Source organism: Artemia sp. Qi Xiang Cuo, chromosome 14 (genome assembly GCF_049724085.1).
Source record: "Artemia sp. Qi Xiang Cuo chromosome 14, ASM4972408v1, whole genome shotgun sequence".
NCBI classification, from domain to species: domain Eukaryota; kingdom Metazoa; phylum Arthropoda; class Branchiopoda; order Anostraca; family Artemiidae; genus Artemia; species Artemia sp. Qi Xiang Cuo.
Window position 1 is genome coordinate 23,579,331 of NC_142807.1, and position 19,665 is coordinate 23,598,995.

The 19,665-nt window shown below is 35.3% G+C and overlaps 1 protein-coding gene across 1 annotated transcript in view; it reads right to left on the reverse strand.

Annotated features, from left to right (window-relative positions):
• The window catches only part of crc (bZIP transcription factor crc), a 72,508-nt gene extending 67,862 nt beyond the window's left edge, over positions 1-4,646 (reverse strand). The window contains exon 1 of the mRNA XM_089100078.1: positions 4,498-4,646. The gene's annotated coding sequence lies outside the window, so the exon portion shown is untranslated. The remainder of the gene's footprint in view (positions 1-4,497) is intronic.
• Positions 4,647-19,665: the final 15,019 nt, after the last annotated feature.

Sequence of the window (19,665 nt, forward strand, 5' to 3'; positions counted from 1 at the left end):
TAAGCTTTTATTTTGCACTTTACTTTCAGCTGAAAAGAAAACTTGTTTTTATTCACTATTTTAATATCATTTTTATCCAGAGGAAAATTACCCCCACCCCCCTGGAAAAACCTCTAGACAATTCTAACCCTGTTGGAAGCTTTCCCTTTAACAATTGCACAAATTAAATTTAGTTGACAAAGTTGGCACTTGTCGGTTATATAATACACACTCGAGAATTTTGATTGCAAATGATGCAAAGATGAGACAAGAAACTGGTCAAGCAAATTCTTTATACCAGACAATTAGTTTTGGCTTGGTTGGTTGGAAAATATATTGTAGCTATATTTTATTTAAGTATTTATTTGGTAATTTGGGTAGGTATTTAACATATGCTATGGGACCCCCCCCCCCCTAATGTGCAAATATGTAGCCCAAATCTGTTTCTAAACTATATTTTTTTTTTTCATCATATTTTTTTTTATTTCCTTAGCATTCACCTAACTTCACTTCTCGAGTGTGTATTATATAAGCAACAAGTACCGCAAAGACAAATAAAAAGAATTTTGTATAGGAATTCTGGCAAATTCCCCCAGCCTAAAATTTCCTGTAGAAAACACGGGTTTAAGTTGCTTTGGGGCAAGGATGGAGGTAACTTTTACTAGTGCTTGCTCTTGATGCTAACATACTTCAGAATTTACAAAATATACTTCTTATTCTAATTAAATGACTTTAGAGTTTCAGGAGCTGTTCTTGAGGAATTGAGACAAAAAGCTTAACTCTAGCGTAAAGAGCAAAGTATTGAGAAGGAATCAACCCGACTCATATACAGAACAATTTCTGTTTGTTTTAAGTTTTTATTTTGCACTTTACTTTTAGCTGAAAAGAAAACTTGTTTTTTTCACTAATTTAATCTCATTTTTATCCAGGGGAAAATTACCCCCACACCCCCATGGAAAAACCTCTAGACAATTCTAACCCTGTTGGAAGCTTTCCCTTTAACAATTGCACAAATTAAATTTAGTTGACAAAGTTGGCACTTGTCGGTTATATAATACACACTCGAGAATTTCGATCGCAAATGATGCAAAGATGAGACAAGAAACTGGTCAAGCTACTTCTTTATACCAGACAACTAGTTTTGGCTTGGTTGGTTGGAAAATAAATTGTAGCTATATTTTATTTAAGTATTTATTTGGTAATTTGGGTAGGTATTTAACATCTTCTCTGCAACCCCCCCCCCCTAATGTGCAAATATATAGCCCAAATCTGTTTCTAATCTATTATATTTTCATCATATTTTTTTTTTATTTCCTTAGCATTTGCCTAACTTCACTTCTCAAGTGTGTATTATATAAGCAACAAGTACTGCAAAGACAAATAAAAAGAATTTTGTATAGGAATTCTGGCAAATTCCCCCAGCCTAAAATTTTGTGTAGAAAACACAGGTTTAAGTTGCTTTGGGGCAGGGATGGAGGCAATTTTTACTAGTGTTTGGCGATATTAGATATGGATGTCAATATATTGGACCAAATATTGAAATCAAAACCTAAATATCAAACAGTTTGTGGTAGCAAATTGTAAGTAAGGAGCAACCCAGATCAACAGTAACCAAAACTCTAAACAACAGAACTTTGATACCAATAGATATACCAAAAGAATTGGCTTTTTATGCTGATTTCAATAGGCTATATAAAATTCATTAGGTTTAACCTTACCCATCGAAAGTTACAAGCCTAAGAAAAATTGCCTGATTTTCAAAAAAAGGGGCGAAACAGCCCCTAAAAGTCAAGTGATCTCAATGAAAATCACACTCAGATTCAGCATATCAGAGAACCCTACTATATAGGTTTCAAGATCCTATTTACAAAAATTTAGAATTTTGTATTTTTTTCCAGAAGAAAGAACACGGATGCCTGTGTATTTATTTGTTTTTTTTACTTTCCAGGGGTGATCGTATCGACCCAGCGGTCCTAGAATATTGCAAGAGGCTTTATTGAATGGAAATTAAAAGTTCAAGTTCCATTTTTAAGTGATCAAAAAATTGGAGGGCACCTACTAGGCTCCCTCCCCAAACCCGTTTTTACCAAAATCGTCGAAATTCTACACTGGGGGAATTTGGCAGAATTATTATACAAAATTCTTTTTATGTCTTGCTTTCTCTTTTCCGTCTCAATTTTACACGCGGAGTGGTTACGAGTAATTGTCCAAGGTAAATTTTCACCCGGGTTGAATTTTATAAAGGATATTTCCGTGGGGGGGGGGGGGTTCTCTGTGGAGGTAGGGCCAGATTTTCTGGAATTAATTAAAAAACAATCAAAATTAAAGTCAAAACAAACAAGTTTTTTCAACTGAAAGTAAGGATCAACATTAAAACTTATAAACATAAATTATTATGTACATAAAGAGGGTTGTCCCCTCTTCAGCACATTGCTCTTTACGCTAAAGTTTTAATTTTCGTCCCAATTATTTAATAATGACTCCTGAAACACAAGGGCCGTTTGATTAGAACAATAAGACGCTTTTTTTAAAGTACTAAAAAAATCCCATGCTTCTTTTTCCCAAACCCATCTGATCAAAAATTTGAGATAGCCATTTTGATCAGCATAGTTGAAAGGTCAATTAATCAAGCCTCTGGGGATGACACAAACCTGCAAGTCCCTCGGGAAAGTGCTGTAAGTTTTGAAAGTTGTCCTGTGTTTACATATAGTATTTATTATTGGGAAGTAGACATTTTTCGGGGAGGGTGATATTTCTGTGGGAAAAATTTTCTGCAGAGGAGGGGGGGGGTGTTTCCAACAGGAGAATTTACCATGGGGAGGGAAGCTTACAGGGATGAACTTTCAAAGGGAAACTATATTTAAAAGAATTTACCGGAACTCTGATACAAAAATAATTTTATTTTACCTGCTTTCTTTTGCCAATTCAACAATTGAAGATATTCCGGGGAAATAGCCAAGGTAATATTTTCAAAGGAGTGGAAGTTGTCAGGTAGATATTGCCATGGTGAGGTGGGTTAATTTTCCACGGGAGAGATTCCCCATGGGGGAACTTCACGTGGGAGAAACCTTCTGTTGAGACAAAAACTTTCCGTAGAAGGAAGATTTTTTCAGAGTCAGCCATTTTTTTCAGATGGATAATTTGGATACTCAGTAAAAATATTCTAAAAAGTATTTTGATTTCTAGATGGGGCAGCCCTATCCTTCCCCTAAAGGGCTGCTTGTGGTTATGCTAATTTTTTTTCACCCTCTTTTCTACATTTCTACAGAAAAAAAAACTTTTCCATTAAAAAATGCATTTTTTTAAAACTATTTTCATTGGAAAAACAAAAAGATAGCCCTACTCCCCTGAGTATTGATCAATATATTGTTCTGCCATTTTCTTTATTATTGCTAATAAATTCTATTCAACTATCATCTTTAAGAAACATGTCCTGTACTGCTGTAGGCTGTACTAATTACAGTTACAAAACAGGTAGACAATTCTTTTGTCTTTAGGGAAGTCAAGTCAGCCACCCGCTCAGGGGGTGGAAAGAGATAACCACCTTCTTGGTTCAACCCAGTGGAAGAAATTTGTCGTCATAAAATTGAAATGTGGTCTGCTTTGACAAGCAATTGAAAAGGAAAAATTATATATAATATTTGTGATTTATAGAGCCAATATAAAGAAATAAGAGTTATATTTTTAGAATCAGCAGACAATCAGCTTTCTGTTAATATGTAAAAAACCCTGAAACACTGAAAGGATATATACATCAAAATAGGATAATTGGTATTTCCAAAAAGAGGTTCTTGGAGGTAAGTCAATAAACTAATAATTTCAAGCATTTAACCTAAAATAATTTCAGTAATAACTACATCAATGCATAGCTTAGATTCTTAGCTATTCATTGATATATACAATTCTTCTCAATTTCTCTTTGGTAACAAGATGTGAGGGTTTTAGTTTTACGTAATTTTGCTCAACCAGATACTGGTCTTTTACCGTATGTCTATACTGATTACATATGAAAACTAGGCAACATAAATTCAATCAATACTTCCACATTTTTCAGTTGTTTTTTTAAGAAATTGGAGAAACTGTACACTAATACCACAACATTTTATCCAGAATTCAGATAGCCTAGGCATACTCATGTCAGACCTGTTATGTAGCCTAGGCTATGCAGTCTTCAGGGCCCTTAAAATGAGAAAAGGGTAGACACAGAAGCTTAGAAAATACTTTCCCAGGATATAGCCTATCCTAGCCTTTTTTTTGTACCTTGATTAGGCTAATTCCTGAGTTTCCTTTACCAATCTAAACTTTCAAAGATAACAAGCAGCCTTTAAAGTAGGACTTTACCCAAGATTAGGCACTGTCTCAAGTAATAGGTTTTACTTTCGAAGCTAGCAAGCCAGCGACCCATTTTTATAGCGAAAGTGGGGAAATGCAAATGTGCCAGGCATTGCACACATAAGCTAGCCCTAGCCAACTTTACCAAACTGAAAAGGAATAAGGGCTTAATGACGTTCAACTTACTCCATGATTAAAAACTTAGGTTAACTGGAGCACGCTAGGTGCAAAACTATGAACTAGTCCACCATTTTGAGCACTAGCAACAGATTAGAAGGCCATTATGACCAATTATTAACAATTTATTTTTACTATATCTTCCTTTCTTATCAAGACTTTCCACGTTATCTTTTTAAATTGTGCTAAAAAGTGAAGTAGGTGGCGCAAATTAGCTTAGGCCGATCCTTCCTTCCTTTGGCCGATTCCTTTGGCATTATGGCGAGAGAGGTCTAACATGCTTGGCTATCCTTTTAATATTAACTAAGTTATTAAAGGACTTAAATTGTGGTTCAACTCACTGGGGAGATTAAAGGCTTTTATTTAATAACATTCATTTTTTTCTAATATTCTGTCTGTTTTTAATTTTTTTTTCAAAAAAGTCTTTTGGTAGAAGAAAACTATGGACATAGATTTAATACAGATTTAATAGAACAGCAGCAGCAACATTTTAAGAAATTTAAAATAAATTTCTCGAGAATTATTACCTCAATTTATCAGTAGTTGTACCGAACCAATCGTGCTCAAATCCTCCTCAGGGCCATACTGTGGTGTTTCTTTTGTGGATGGTGAAGTTTTCCCCACAGTAGAGTGCAGACGGTCTGTTATCATTGTAATATCCTTTCTTGTTTTAGTTTAAAGCTTATTCCAATAGACAATGCTTAGAAGTCCTCAAAAAAAAATGTCCCCCCAGATCCCACCCCAAATACCAGTGAAATTGATACCCATCTTGGCTGGTCAAGCTCACTATCACAGAGTTCAAATGATAGCTCCAATTCTGAGAATAGGACAATGATCAGTGTAGGGGCTAATGTCACTATAAATGATGATAATGGGTTTCAAGAGGTCCTTTCTAGAAGCTCTAAAAAAAGGAAAAAAATCTCCCAAATCAAAAGCATTTCCCCTCTCCCCGCCCAAGATCCTCCCTTCCCAAACTTGGGAATTTATCTTAAAATTTCTCCTAATACCCCCTTTAAAATAAAAAAGATTCCTGCAATAAGAGTTGCAATTTTCAAATTGCTAAAATCAATGTTCTCTCTTAATATTCACCATGATGGATCTCTGCTAATAGCTGTCCAAGATCAGAAATCAGCAGACACAATAATTGATCTAAAATCCCTTCTGAATACCTAAATTAATGCATCTAAATAGAACCCAAAAAAATCCCCAACAAAAATAGTAGTTTATAATGTTCCCCCAGAAATACCCATTCAGGAGTTAAAAGGAGGGCTCTCAGATAGGGCTGGCAACACAATCCCAGTTGAAGATGTTACTCAACTTGGTAAACCTAACTCTAGTGGCCTAAAAACAAGTAGATCCTTCTTATTTACACTGAAGGAAAAAATTAATCAAGGAGGCACACTTGTGCCTCTTTAAAGAGGAGACCCACCACAATGTTAAGCGATTTCCGGTCCTAGACGTCGCAGAGAGACGGCGGTGATTGCATTTTGTAGCCCAAGCTCAAACTAAGAAACGTGCAAAATTTCATCCTCCTCCGACTTTATCTTCATGGAGTAAACTGGGCCGGAAGTTTCGAACCTCCCACCACAGCCCCCCTTTAACGTTGTCAGATTGGGCTGAAATTTAGAGGTTAAGCTTTCCTAGGGCCCGGGAGCTTATCCTCAAGATTTCAGCTCAATCCGATAACTCCTTCCCTGTTTTCCAAAAACCAGATATAGCCACTTAATGTTCATTTCTCTTTTTTTTATTAGCCACGCCTACAGGCCACAGTTGGCTACGGATCTGAGTGAATTAGGACTCATTCAAAGCGGAATTCAACCTGTTAGGACCTTTTGATATTTTCAGACCGAAAAAATTATCCCCCGAACTTACATTTACGAAAAACCTCGTTTTCCTATAAGAGCCCATGTTAAATTTTCCCACCACAGCCTCCCTTTAAGGTTGTCCGATCGGGCTGAAATTTAGAAGATAAGTTTTCCTGGGGCCTGGAAGCTTATTCTCGAAATTTCAGCTCAATCCGATCACTTGTTCCCTGTTTTCCAAAAACAAAATATCCAGTTTTTTGGGCATTTACTTGCGTCAAAAATAGATCCCACAGACTAAAAATCCAAGCATAGTTGTGTCTCTTTGGTACAGTGGTCGATACTCCTGACTGTCAGGTGGAAGGCCCGGGTTCGATTCCCCGTCAGAGGAAATTTTTTATATACTGAATTTAAAGTTTAAAAAAGAAACTCAGTTTCTTTTTTAAATTATTTGAAAAAAACTACATTTTTTAAAGAGTTAAACAGGCTGAGTTACAAGGACGAACCTTAAAACATACAGGGATTAGGAGGCACAGTTGGGGGGCTTTTAAAGAGGCTCAGTCACAAGTTTGAAACTTAAAACGTATAGGGATTAGGAGGTGCAGTTGGGGGGCTGCCACCCCCCAAACCCCCGCTTCCGTATATGAAAGGGGTTGTGCCCTCCTCAACGCCTCGCTCTTTACGCTAAAGTTTGACTTTCTCACAACTCTTTTTTTTAAACAATAAAAACTTTAGCGTAAAGAGCGAGGCGTTGAGTTTATATTGAATTTAAAGTTTAAAAAAGAAACTCAGTTTCTTTTTTAAATCCAATCTATTAAATCCTTCGGCTCAACAGGCGTCTCCAGAAGAATATCACAGTCGGCCTTCAGGTTACAGGTAAGTCTCCACTGCTTTGATAACATTATTTGAAAAAAACTACGTTTTCTAAAGAGTTAAATAAGTAATAAACTGTACAACAACGTGCAGAAATTATTTGAAAAAAACTACATTTTCTAAAAAGTTAAAGAGGCTGAGTCACAAGTTCGAACCTTAAAATGTACAGGGATTAGGAGGTGCAGTTGGGGGGCTGCCGCCCCCAAACCCCCGCTTCCGTATATGAAAGGGGCTGTGCCCTCCTCAACGCCTCGCTCTTTACGCTAAAGTTTTTTTGTTTAAAAAAAATAGTTGTAAGAAAGTCAAACTTTAGCGTAAAGAGCGAGGCGTTGAGGAGGGCACAGCCCCTTTCATATACGGAAGCGGGGGTTTGGGGGGCGGCAGCCCCCCAGCTGCACCTCCTAATCCCTGTACGTTTTAAGGTCCGAACTCGTGACTCAGCCTCTTTAACTCTTTAGAAAACGTAGTTTTTTTCAAATAATATCCCAGAAAAGTTATTCCTATTTGGGGAAATCAAACCGTACAAGGAAGACAAACCAAAGCCTATCCAGTGTCAGAAGAGTCTCAAACTGGGACACACAACAAACAAATGTAATGAAATTCTCCTAGCGTGTAGTAATTGTAAAGCATTCCATCCTAAAGAGTTGACAACTTGCAACAACACTCAGCCTACATGTATCAATTGCAAAGGCCCACGTGAATCTACCAATAAATCACTATGCCCTGCATATAAGAAAAGAGCACTAACACTCCAAATAGTAACAGAGAAAGCCATCCTATACCCCTTTGCAGCAATGGAAGCAAATGCTGCCCAACCATACCAAATAAAGCCCGTAATGAAACAAACCAAAACCTCCAAGTCAAACGCGCCCAATGCATCAAGTACCCCTTATAAAACACCATCATCTAAGCCCCCTAGCTCACATCCCTATCAGAAAGAATCACCAAGTCAACAAGCCTCCTTGTCCAGTGAGATGAGGTCAGCCTGGCCCCCCCCTCCCAAGAAGAAACAAACCAGAAACACTACCGGGAATTAATCCCTTAACTGACAAACAGGATGCACAACTAAACATGCAATCCCCAAATATATGCTTATTCATTCTAAACTGTAATGCAGTCGAGGCCATGAATGTACATAAATTATAGAAAACAAAAATCAATGCAGAATTGGCAAAAATCTACATCCCTGATGATATGCTCATTCAAGCAAAAAAAGATCTTGCTTTACTATTAACAAAGCTGAACATTGATACACAGTCATATGAAAAATAAGTCAACAACACAACACATATCAATACTCCAGTGGAACGTAAGATCACTCACAGAAAACAAGCTAAATGAACTAATATTTTTTATGAATAATAAATCCATCAATATTGCTTGCCTCCAGGATACTCATTTAACCCAAAATCAACAAATTAAGTCTGTGGGATATACTATCCTGAGAAAGGATAGAACATCAGAGAGAAAAGGAGGTGGAGCAGCTTTAATAGTTAATAATAATATAAAATTCTGTGGCATCAACTTTCCAGATTTTGTAAATGCTGTTGATGCAATTGGTATCAGTGTTTGGCTGAATAATACAAAAACTTACATAATAAGCTTTTATAACCCCAATGGCAAAACAACAGATGCCATGGATTTCTTCAAATATATTAATAATTCTAATATGTTAAAAAATATTATTATTTGTGGAGACTTCAATGCCCACAGCCTCTTGTGGGGGAATAAACCAGCAAATAAAGCTGGTAAGTTCATTGAGCGTATGACTTCAAGTAATATTGAATTAGCTGTTGTTACCCCTCTAAACCTGAATACATATTTCAACCCCAAAAGTGACAGCTTCTCTGCAATTGACCTAAAAATTGTGTCATTAAATATTTTGAATAAAATTTATATAAATAAAATTGATAGTCTATGTACTGACCACTTTGCTATCGTTTGCTCCCTAAATGAAACTGCTGAAACCTTATCACATACCTCCAGATATGTCAACACTAAAGCAAATTGGTCTATGTTCCAAAATAAGCTAAATGATGAAGTTACAAGTTTCACCCAAAATTCATGCATTTCAAACACAACAGTTGACACACTTGCTGAAGTTTTGGCATCTTTGCTAATAAATACAGCTAATCATGCTATCCCACGGACAATAAACAAAAGTTCAAATAGGGATAAAATCCTTTTAATAGACAGTGTTTTTTATAACAGTGATAGAAATTCACAAAAATACCAGTTATTTCGGTCACATATACAGTGACCGTCATCAGTGGTAAAACTGTTTTACCACTGATGACGGTCACTGTATATGTGACCGAAATATCTGGTATTTTTGTGAATTTCTATCACTGTTATAAAAAACACTGTCTATTAAAAGGATTTTATCCCTATTTGAACTTTTATTTATCGTCATGGAAAGGCAGTGTGGTCTCCGAAATTATCTACGTCATATTTATGGGGATGATTTGACCAAAATTGTGTATAAATATATAAACACTCAGAAAAAAACATGCAAATATTATCAACCAGCAGCATTTTCTTCTACAATGTAAGAAGATGAGAATTGTGCCACCTTCACTAAAATTCAATTTACATTTGGGCACTTTCAAGAGTTTTACCACTGATGACGGTCACTGTATATGTGACCGAAATATCTGGTATTTTTGTGAATTTCTATCACTGTTATAAAAAACACTGTCTATTAAAAAGATTTTATCCCTATTTGAACTTTTGTTTATCGTCATGGAAAGGCAGTGTGGTCTCCGAAATTATCTATCCCACGGACAACACCCAAGAAAACCTTCCCTAAACACATTCCCAAAGCATGGTGGACAAATGAATGTAAAAACAAATCGAGAACAAAAAAGGCAGCTAGGAGAACATTCATAAAAAACCCATCACCTACTACATATTTAAAAAAATTACAAGCAGAATCTAATCTAAAAAGGACCATAATAAATGCTAAATATAACTACTGGAATAATTTTGCAAATAATCTCTCCAGAGAAACACATGAGCCAATTATACATAAAGTTATAAGCCACATCTGTGAGAAAAAGACTTCCCCCAACCCACTCCTGTATGAGCTTATACATAATAATACCCATTATGACAATGATAATGAAAAAGCTAAGCTATTTGCCACTCTTTTTGTTAATAAGCTAACATCAAACAATTGTAGCAAAATATCCTCAATCCCTATGAACGCAAGTTACCAACTACGCCCAGGATCCGAGTATATAACCAGCCCATTTTCAATCCGGGAAATGAATAATTCAATACATCATATTAGTAACAAAACTAGCGGCAGCTATGATAGTATACACCCTACAAGGATAAAGAATCTTACCCCTTCATACAAACAGGAACTTCTAAATTGTTATAATCATGCTTGGGCATCTTCTATGTTCCCCAATATCTGAAAATGTTCGTCCCTCCTACCAATCCTAAAGAAAAATAAACCCAAAAATAACCCTGAGTATTATAGGCCCATAATGAGTACACCTATGATGGTAAAAATAATGTAGAAAATTATATATTACCGACTCATCTTGTTTCTTGAAAAAAATAATGTGATCCCTCACACTCAAACTGGTTTTAGGAAAAACCATTCCTCAACATATGCTTTCATATTGCTAACAAATGCAATAAATGAATCATTCTCAAAAAATAATGTCCTAGTTGCAGCTTTCCTAGATTTTGAAGGGGCATATGACAATGTGAACCATTAAATCCTTTTAAACAAACTTGCAAACCTTGGAACTACCCCCTAAGCTAGTATCTTTCATAAATTCTTTCATAGAATTGCGAAGTTTTATTGTTTGTGTAGGCTCAGCCTCTTCACCCCAAAAGACAATAACCAAAGGCCGTCCTCAGGGAGCAGTCCTCAGCTGCCTCCTCTTTGCCCTATATCTCTGGGACATGAACCTCCCCCACACGAATCTACAATATGCTGACGATCTGGTGCTATGGTCATCTGGCAACACCTTTGAGACTTCACAGTCTAAGCTGCAAAAGTCACTTTTCCAATTTGAAAAATTATCTCAACATTCAGATTTACCCATTGCACCTATCAAGTCAAAAATAATCCAATTTCACCGAAAGCGAAATCATGTTGATGCAAGACTAACTCTAAATGGAACAACTATTCCAGAAGATAATCATATTAATTACCTAGGTCTCATGCTCGACCAAAAACTTAATTTCCACCTCCATATTTCAAACACAATAAAAAAATGCTATAGAAAAACAACTATACTAAAAAAACTTCTTTCCACACCATGGGGATGTAAGGAGAACACCTTATTCCAGTTATATGAGTCAAATATAATACCTATATTGACTATGGGCTCATCGTCTATGGTGCATGTGCAAAGACCCAGATGCAAAAAATTGAAACAATACAAAATGATATAATAAGTCTCATATTTGGTCTTAGAAAACCCACAGGCACCTAGTTTCTGCTTATGGAGAGTGGATTATCAACAATAAGGGAGTGACGTAGTTTTCTCTTGAAAAAACATTTTACAAAAATCGAATCAAATAGCTCACATGCCCTACATAATTGATTAAGAAATCCAGCTATGTACAGAGGCATTGCAGATGAGCATGCCAATATTCAGAAGAAGTTCCCCGTACCGGCAAAGTCTATTGCACCTACTTTCCTCCAATCCCCTCCATGGAATTGGTCAATTCCCATAATAAATACTGATTTCTCAAAGTGGAATAAAGATCTAACCCCCATTACTTTTGTCCAGAAAAAATTTGTTGAACTGAATACAATTACTTATAAAAACCACTTCCAAATATTTGTTGATGGGTCAAAAATGAATGAGAAGGTAGCAACTGGTGCTTTCCTTCCTCACCTGAAAATTGCAATGGTCGAGAGATTATATAATAATGTATCTATTATGTCTGCTGAGTTAAATGCCATAATCATGGCATTAGAACACCTTATGGAAAACGAACCTTTGATTGCTAATTAGATAATATTATAGTATATTCCGACTCTTTATCAAGCCTTGATTTGCTGGCCTCAGCTCCTCAGTATAAGTTGGACACTGACACTTATCATTGTACCAGTATTACAGGTAATCTTGCTTCAAGTGGCATAAGAACTTATTTCCAAAAAATACCTAGCCACTCTGGTATAAGTGGTAATCATCAGGTTGATGAAATAGCAAAAAATGCTATAAATATTGACCAGCCAAGTGGGAGACCAATCTCCAATAGAGATATTTACTGATGGAGACTATCAGATACTAATTTTAATAAAAATAATCCTAGCCTTTCCCCCATTCTCAGTAAGTATTTTTCTAAAATTTATCATAGAATTCGTTGTGGAACAAATGGACTAAATTTTCTTGCATTCTCGTATAAGTTTCCTAATTCAAGTGGTTCAGTTCCCCTGTCCCCTGTTTGCAGGCATTGCAATATGAATAATGAAACAATTACCATTGCCTATTTGAATGTAATATGCTGACGCCGGCACAACATACCTTGCTTTGTAAATTGTTAAATGCTTCAAACACCACAAAATCTCACTATCAGCCAAGAGCCTAGCCAACTATATCTGCACACAGAGCATAGAAATCGGCATCTATCATCTTATATTTGAACTCCTAGAGTCGAAAGATCTACTGAAAATATCTAATAAACAAATGGCAATCAAGCCAGTAGCTCCGTAGCCCACAAAGTGAAGCAAAAGGAAAAGGGCTAAATAGTATTACTGAATAGCCCACCTGCTGTTAAATAGAAGAAGAATACGAACTTTTAAAGAGTCTCAAGCCGAACAGTTAGCTTCGTAGTTTGTTTTGATTCTACTCAATAAAAGTCTTTTTCTTATCAATCTTTGTTTTACTATAACCTCTTGAAATCGATTTGAATTTACAGGCCCCTCAAAGTTGATTGCTGTTAGCTTAAATAAACGAATTTTAGAAACGAAGTGGTTCAAATTTCGGATCAGAGTTTCAATTAACTGGTGTTGTGCTTTGTTTATGATATAACTAAACTTGGATGAACAGCCCATTGTTAAACAACAGTTAAAATTTATAAACGAATTATACAAATTCTATCAAAGAGTTTGAATGACTTTTTGAAAAGCACAATAAAAAAGAACTTGCTATGATTAATGTGGAAAAGGTTAATGAAAAGTTAAAACAAGAATCCTGGAATTTTGGAAGACCAAGGCTTCCCAAAGTATTTACTGAATTTAGAGGAAATATTTGTACAAGAGGAAACCGTAATGGATCCACGAAGACTAAAAGCAATATCACCTAGAATTTTTAAATCGTGTTTTTTTCATTTTTTTGGTGTTTACTTTTTTTTAATCTATAAAAAATTTTCATCAGACTTCTAACAAGTAGGTAATCTATTACAGCTGAATTTTTGTCGGTGGATGACAAATCATGCTCTCAATTTCTTTTCAACCTTCTTAAGCATTTTCTTTGTTTTCACGCGTTTTTTTTTTGACGCCGATGCATTTGACAAGATTCTGTAGTTGGTTTAATTTGTATTTCTATTCAATATAAGCTACTTTTTTGTGTTTGTGTTAGATTTATTTCATGTAATAGCTTTTAATTATTTGAAACCATGTTTTTATCTGATATATTTGGTTCACAAACCTTGAATTAACATACTTTTTTAAATCAGTTGTGTTATTTCAATAACAGCTGCATAACCAGCTGCTTTAAAATAAGTTGTTACAGTTGGTATCAATGGTTTATTGTGTAATTTCCTCATAAATAGGTGAATTCGTTATATAGCGAACATTTTGGTGTTCTGATCTTTTTTTTAATCGTGTTTTACTTTTGATGTTAATTTTTCGAAAGTACGTCAAAAGACTTCCATCAGATTTCAAATTGATAGACATCTATTACCACTGAATTTCGTGTTGTTAGATGCAAAATCCTGCTTTAAATTTAGTTCCAAATTTCTTATGCATTTTTTTTCTATGAGTTTTTTTTGTAATTCAGACACATTTTTCAAGATTCTGAAACTGGTTTATCTTTATTTTTTAATCAATATAAGCTATTTTTTCTGTTCGTTAAAGATTCGCTTTCATTCAATAGCCAACAATGATTTGAAACAATGTTTTTACATGACTTATTTTAGTTCAGGAGCCTTGAACAATACAAGCTTTTGTTAATCAGTTGTGTTATTTGAGCAACAGCTTCATAGTGAGCTGCTTCAAGATAAACGGTTTTAGTTTGTTTCAATCAACCTGATGTGCTGATATATCGTGTGTTACGTCATAATTATGTGAAGTTGTTTTGTGGCGAAAATTATGGTTTTCTGAAATTATGGTGATTTTTTTCAAAGTTATGTCGGAAGACTTCCATCAGATTTCTAATTGATAGTTAATCCATTACAACTTCATTTCTTTTTAGGTGGATTTATAATTGTGCTTCCAATTTAATTCCAACTTTTTTCATTTCGTTTTTTTGCTCGACTTTTATTTGTGATGCAGACATACTTTTTAAGATTTTGAAGTTGGCATCTTCTTTATTTTCTTAATCAATGTAAATTGTTTTAGTGTTCGTGTGAGATTAATTTTCATGCAGTAAACCTAAAGGCTTGAACAATAAATTAAGTATTAATCAGTTGGGGTATTTTAAAACTGACTGAATTTAGATGGTACAACAGGAAAATAATCTGATTCCCGCCAAAACTGGGTAAAAAAAATCCGAGACACTTCGTATAAAAGGGAGGTCGGAGAAATTTTAGATTTATTAATTTGATATGAAATTGAGAGTTCTAGTTCCCATTAAATAACCAAAATTGACCGGAGGGCAACGAGCTTCCCTCCTAAGTTCTTTTTGCCCCCCCCCCCTCCTCCTCCGTAACCTCCGTGATATTAGATTAAAAATTTTAGATTATACGCGAACAGATAATTATACGCGAAACCCTTAGTGTCAGGGTATTTATTTCATTAGGACATAATAGGAACTTATCAAATAAAACTGATAATATTGCAAAAAAATAACTTTAGTTCTAAAAGTTTACATAGACTATAGGGAAAAGTTAAAAGTGAAAAGTTAACAGAGAAGGTCTACATTTTACAATTTATTTTTTCTTAATTTCATCTTTGTGAAAGAAGTCACCATTTCGTTCAAGTCGATGTCTTTTGCCAAGTCTTGTTTAACTGATAAAGCGGCCAGTACTTGAAGCCTTTCTTGCGTCATGGTGGATCGAATTTAAGTTTTAATTAATTTCAATTTTGAAAAACTACGCTCACCACTAGCAATAAACACAGGCAGAGTCAGCAAAATCGGTAAAGACATGGATAAATTCGGGGCACAATCTTTAAGCTCATTTTTCATTATTCAGTTAAGGACATCTTCTGGATTTGCGTTCTTGGGTACTCTCCTAGCAATAGCTTGAACTTCATTGCAAAGTTCGTGGCCTTCAATATCCTTAGCCTCACTGTTTGAGAGAAAGTGTTGTAAATTCACACAATCGTCTATCAGGGACTTTGTTGTTGCGGTATTTACCTTGGACATGTTGTAGAGAAATTCGAATATTGAAGTAACCTCTTCTAACTGCTGAAATCTTTTCTCAAGAGAAAAAATTGCAGTATAGAGAATGGCAAAAAGAAAATTGAATTTCTGTTTTTCTGCTTTTTCAACCGAGTCGGCAGGGTTTCTGTTTCAGTTATTGGTTGAATATTTACATCCTCTGCCACTCTTCTGGCGTCAACTAGAATACTTCCAAAGCCATCGTTACAACGTAACGTTTGCAAGTACAATTCAGTTTTCCTTAGATGATCTTTAGCAGCAGCCAAAATTAAATTTTTAGATTGTAAGTGCTTACTTGTTATGTTAATTTCAAAAAGTATGCTGTGACACAAAACTACACTTACAACAAAATCATATTTTTCAATGTCTTTTGCCAGACCTAAAGCTTGCATTTGCTAGTTGTTACCTGTTGACCCATTTAAGGAGCAATCATAGGCAGCGCAATAAGTAAAGAACGATGTTGGCACAATGTATTATTTATTTTCCATACCAGGGCACTTCGTATCGAAATAGTTGTCATAGAAACTTCGAAAAGGGCTTATTTGATTGGAAATTGGAATGGCTAGTGCCCTTTTTAATAGTTGAAAGTGATTAGAAGGCAACTAACACCCTTCTACTCCCACCATTTCCCCAAACATATCCAATCTACATTCTGAGATAGCCATTTTGTTCAGCGTAGTTGATTTCCAGATAGAAATTACGTTTTTGAGGAGGACACTCCCGCACAACCCTCAGGGCAAGGGTTGTAAGTTTTTCCCTGGGGGCGCATAAGGTTTTTATAGAAAGCGGTGTCGTAGAAACTTCAAAAAAAGACTCATTCGATTGGAAATTCAAAGGGGTAGTGCCCTTTTTATTGTTCGAAAGTGATTGGAGGGCAACTAACCCCCCTCTCACGCCCACCTCTTCCCCAAACACATCCTATCAAAATAATGAAATAGCCATTTTGTTCAATGTAGTTGAAAGTTCTGGAAACTAGGTCTTTGAGGATGACCCGCCCCCCCCCCCCACAAGCCTCAGGGCAAGGGTTGTAAGTTATACCCTGGGGACATATAAGGTTCTTATAGAAAGTGTTGTCGTAGAAACTCAAAACGATTCATTCGATTCGAAATTGAAAGGGCTACTACCCTTTTTAATAGTCGAAAGTGATTGGAAGGCTTGACATTTTTATAGTTAAGAGCGATGTGGGTACAATGTATTATTGTTAATTATTATTATTAATTTTTTTTTTGTTTAAACTAGGGCACTTCGAATGGAAGTAGTTGTCGTAGAAACTTCGAAAACGGCTCATTCTATTGAAAATAGAAAGGGCTAGTACCCATTTTAGCAGTTGAAACTGATTGGAGGGCAACTAATCCCCTTCCCACGCCGATCCTCCCATTTGCCCCATTATGTTTAAGAACTAAATGTTGCCTTAAAATTAAATCAAAATGCACTGTGTTAATGCTAATTCACAATAAGATATCTCAGCAGTATCCCAAGAACGACTGAGGGTATTATGCTCAAACTTTCGGGGCTATTTCTGCTCTTAAAATTTAACCAAATCAAAATAGCGTAATTGTGTTTAAGCTATCAATGAAAGTAAACAGATTTTTTTGCGAATGGTATCCAGTTTTCTATTTCAGGTCAGCTAAAGGAGGTATAAAACTAATTTTAAGCCTTCTATTTGTGTCCAGATTTTTAAAAGGGTGTATGTTGTTAAAAATTTCTGAAGAATTTTCTCCAGCATACAAATAGCAGGCCAAACTATAAAGTCTTAAATCTTACCAAGCGTGAAAATACCACAAATGAGCATCGATAAATAAATGAACAGAAATTACAATAAATAACCGAGTCAAACTCAAAACGAGCATAAATTAACACGAGTAGGGCTCAAAACCCCCAATGCCTTCCCAAGGCCAGAACATAATTTTAACTTTACTTAAAAAAAAAAAAAATAATTTGCATTTTCATTTTAAAAAAAATATAATTATATTTATTTATAAAAATTATAATTTTAATTGATTTATTAAATGTATTAAATTAAAAACATTTGTACTTTTTCAGTAAAGTGGAATCTATGTTCTGGCTTTGGGAACGAACAGGGGGTTTTGTGCCCAGCTCATGTTAATTTCTGCTCGCTTTGTGCAGAAATTAACTCGGTTATTTATTGTAATTTCTGTTCTGTTTCGGTTTCATTTATTTATCGATGCTGACTTGTGGTAGTTTCACGCTTGGTAGATTATTTGATTTTATTTTTGCTCATTTGTTGTTTAATGGAGTTCTTTAGTTTTCTTTGAAAAACTTATTTTGCGGAAAAAGTTTTTTTAATTAATCTTCATAAATGTTATTTAAAGCGTTATGAACATCACCCAGTTGATATCGAAGAGGTACAAGAGCATCTATTTAAGTTTTCCATCTGGTTTCACTAAGGGGCTTGAGCGTCAAGTTAATTACATGTTTTTTTAGAGTATTCCGACGTTGTGTTGAAGCAGAAAAATAAACATAAATTTCGCGAACTAAAGCAAAGAACTTCGTAGCCTCCAAGCAACAATTCGCTGCATCATTAACAACAAGATTCAATGAATGTGAGCTATAAGGCACATAAAACGCTCTCTGGCTGATCTCTTTGATTCTCTTTTGTACTCTTGAGTGTTTGCCTTTCATATTACTTCCGTTATCATAGCCTTGACCGCGTAAACCGTCGATGTAAAGTTCGAAATCTTTGAACTTTTCAACAATTGCTTTAGTTAAACAAGCACCAATTGTCTCAGCCAAGGTTATGAAACCTAAAAAGTGCTCTCGAATTTCACTTGTAGTTTCCTTGATAGACACAAATCTTACAACCACAGTCGTTCGTTTGTTCTGTATGGCTTACTTCTGGAGTGCAATCAAGAATTATAGAGTAATACTTTCAGCATGGACTAGAAAAATAATTTTAGCCTGCATGGCGTTTGCTAACAGTTTGATCATTTCATTCTGAACATCTTTGTTCAAGTAATGCACCTTTTTCTCATTGCCTTGAATTTTGCGAAGATGTTAGTGTATCAAGGGGTCAAATAGTGCCAAGTATTCCAAAAATTTCAAGAAGTTTCCATTACCGGCTGTGAAGAGTTAATCATGTTTTCCTCGAAGTGCAAGATTTTGAGTTCCTAGAACTAAAACTGGCACAAGAGTAACTATTCTTTCCAATACACTTTTCCGATATTTTTCTTCTTGTTTCATCAGTCATAAATTTTCATCATCTATAATTTTGTTTGTATTTAATCTTAGCTCAAGTTCCTTCCATTCATGAAAGCAAGTTATGTGACCGTCGCTCTTTTCATGATTGCTCAGAATTTTAGTTTTTTTTTCCAACTTGGCGGTTGATTTAAAGAACAGTTCATAACAAAATCAGAAAACAAAATCATTATATTTTAAGTACAGTAACCATGTACGGCAGACAGATTCAGTTGCCTTTGGAAATCATTCTTTGAAAATCTCCTACGACCGATATCGAATGAAAAATCAATATTCTTCTCCTGATGAGGACCACTTTGAACAGGAGATGCTCGAAGAGTATCATCGCACCTGTCAGAAAAAGTAGCTGGGTCATTAAAACCAAGAGCTGATTCTGATTCTTAGTTTTCTAGCGTAGACACATTCAACTCTTTTTCAGTACCTACACTTCCATCGTTACCTTCCTCTGTTCAAATTTCACTGACGTTCTCCTCAACATTATAATTAATACTACTATTTTTAAGTAGATAATCTGCTCCTGATGAGGGTCCCTGTCCCACTTCCTCTTGATCGGTTGTGTTTTGTTGTTTGACTTGTTTGTGGCGTAAATACTTTAAAAATGACCCTTTTTGTTCTGAAATAAACTTGTTATTCTCAGCTCTGCTTTTGGCTTGGCTATTGGAAGCCAGATAGTCTTTTTCTTTCAGCCATTATAACGAACAATTTCTACCTGAAATTAAAGACATTATACGTAGAAATTTACTACACATTGTGGAAATTTAAAGATAAAT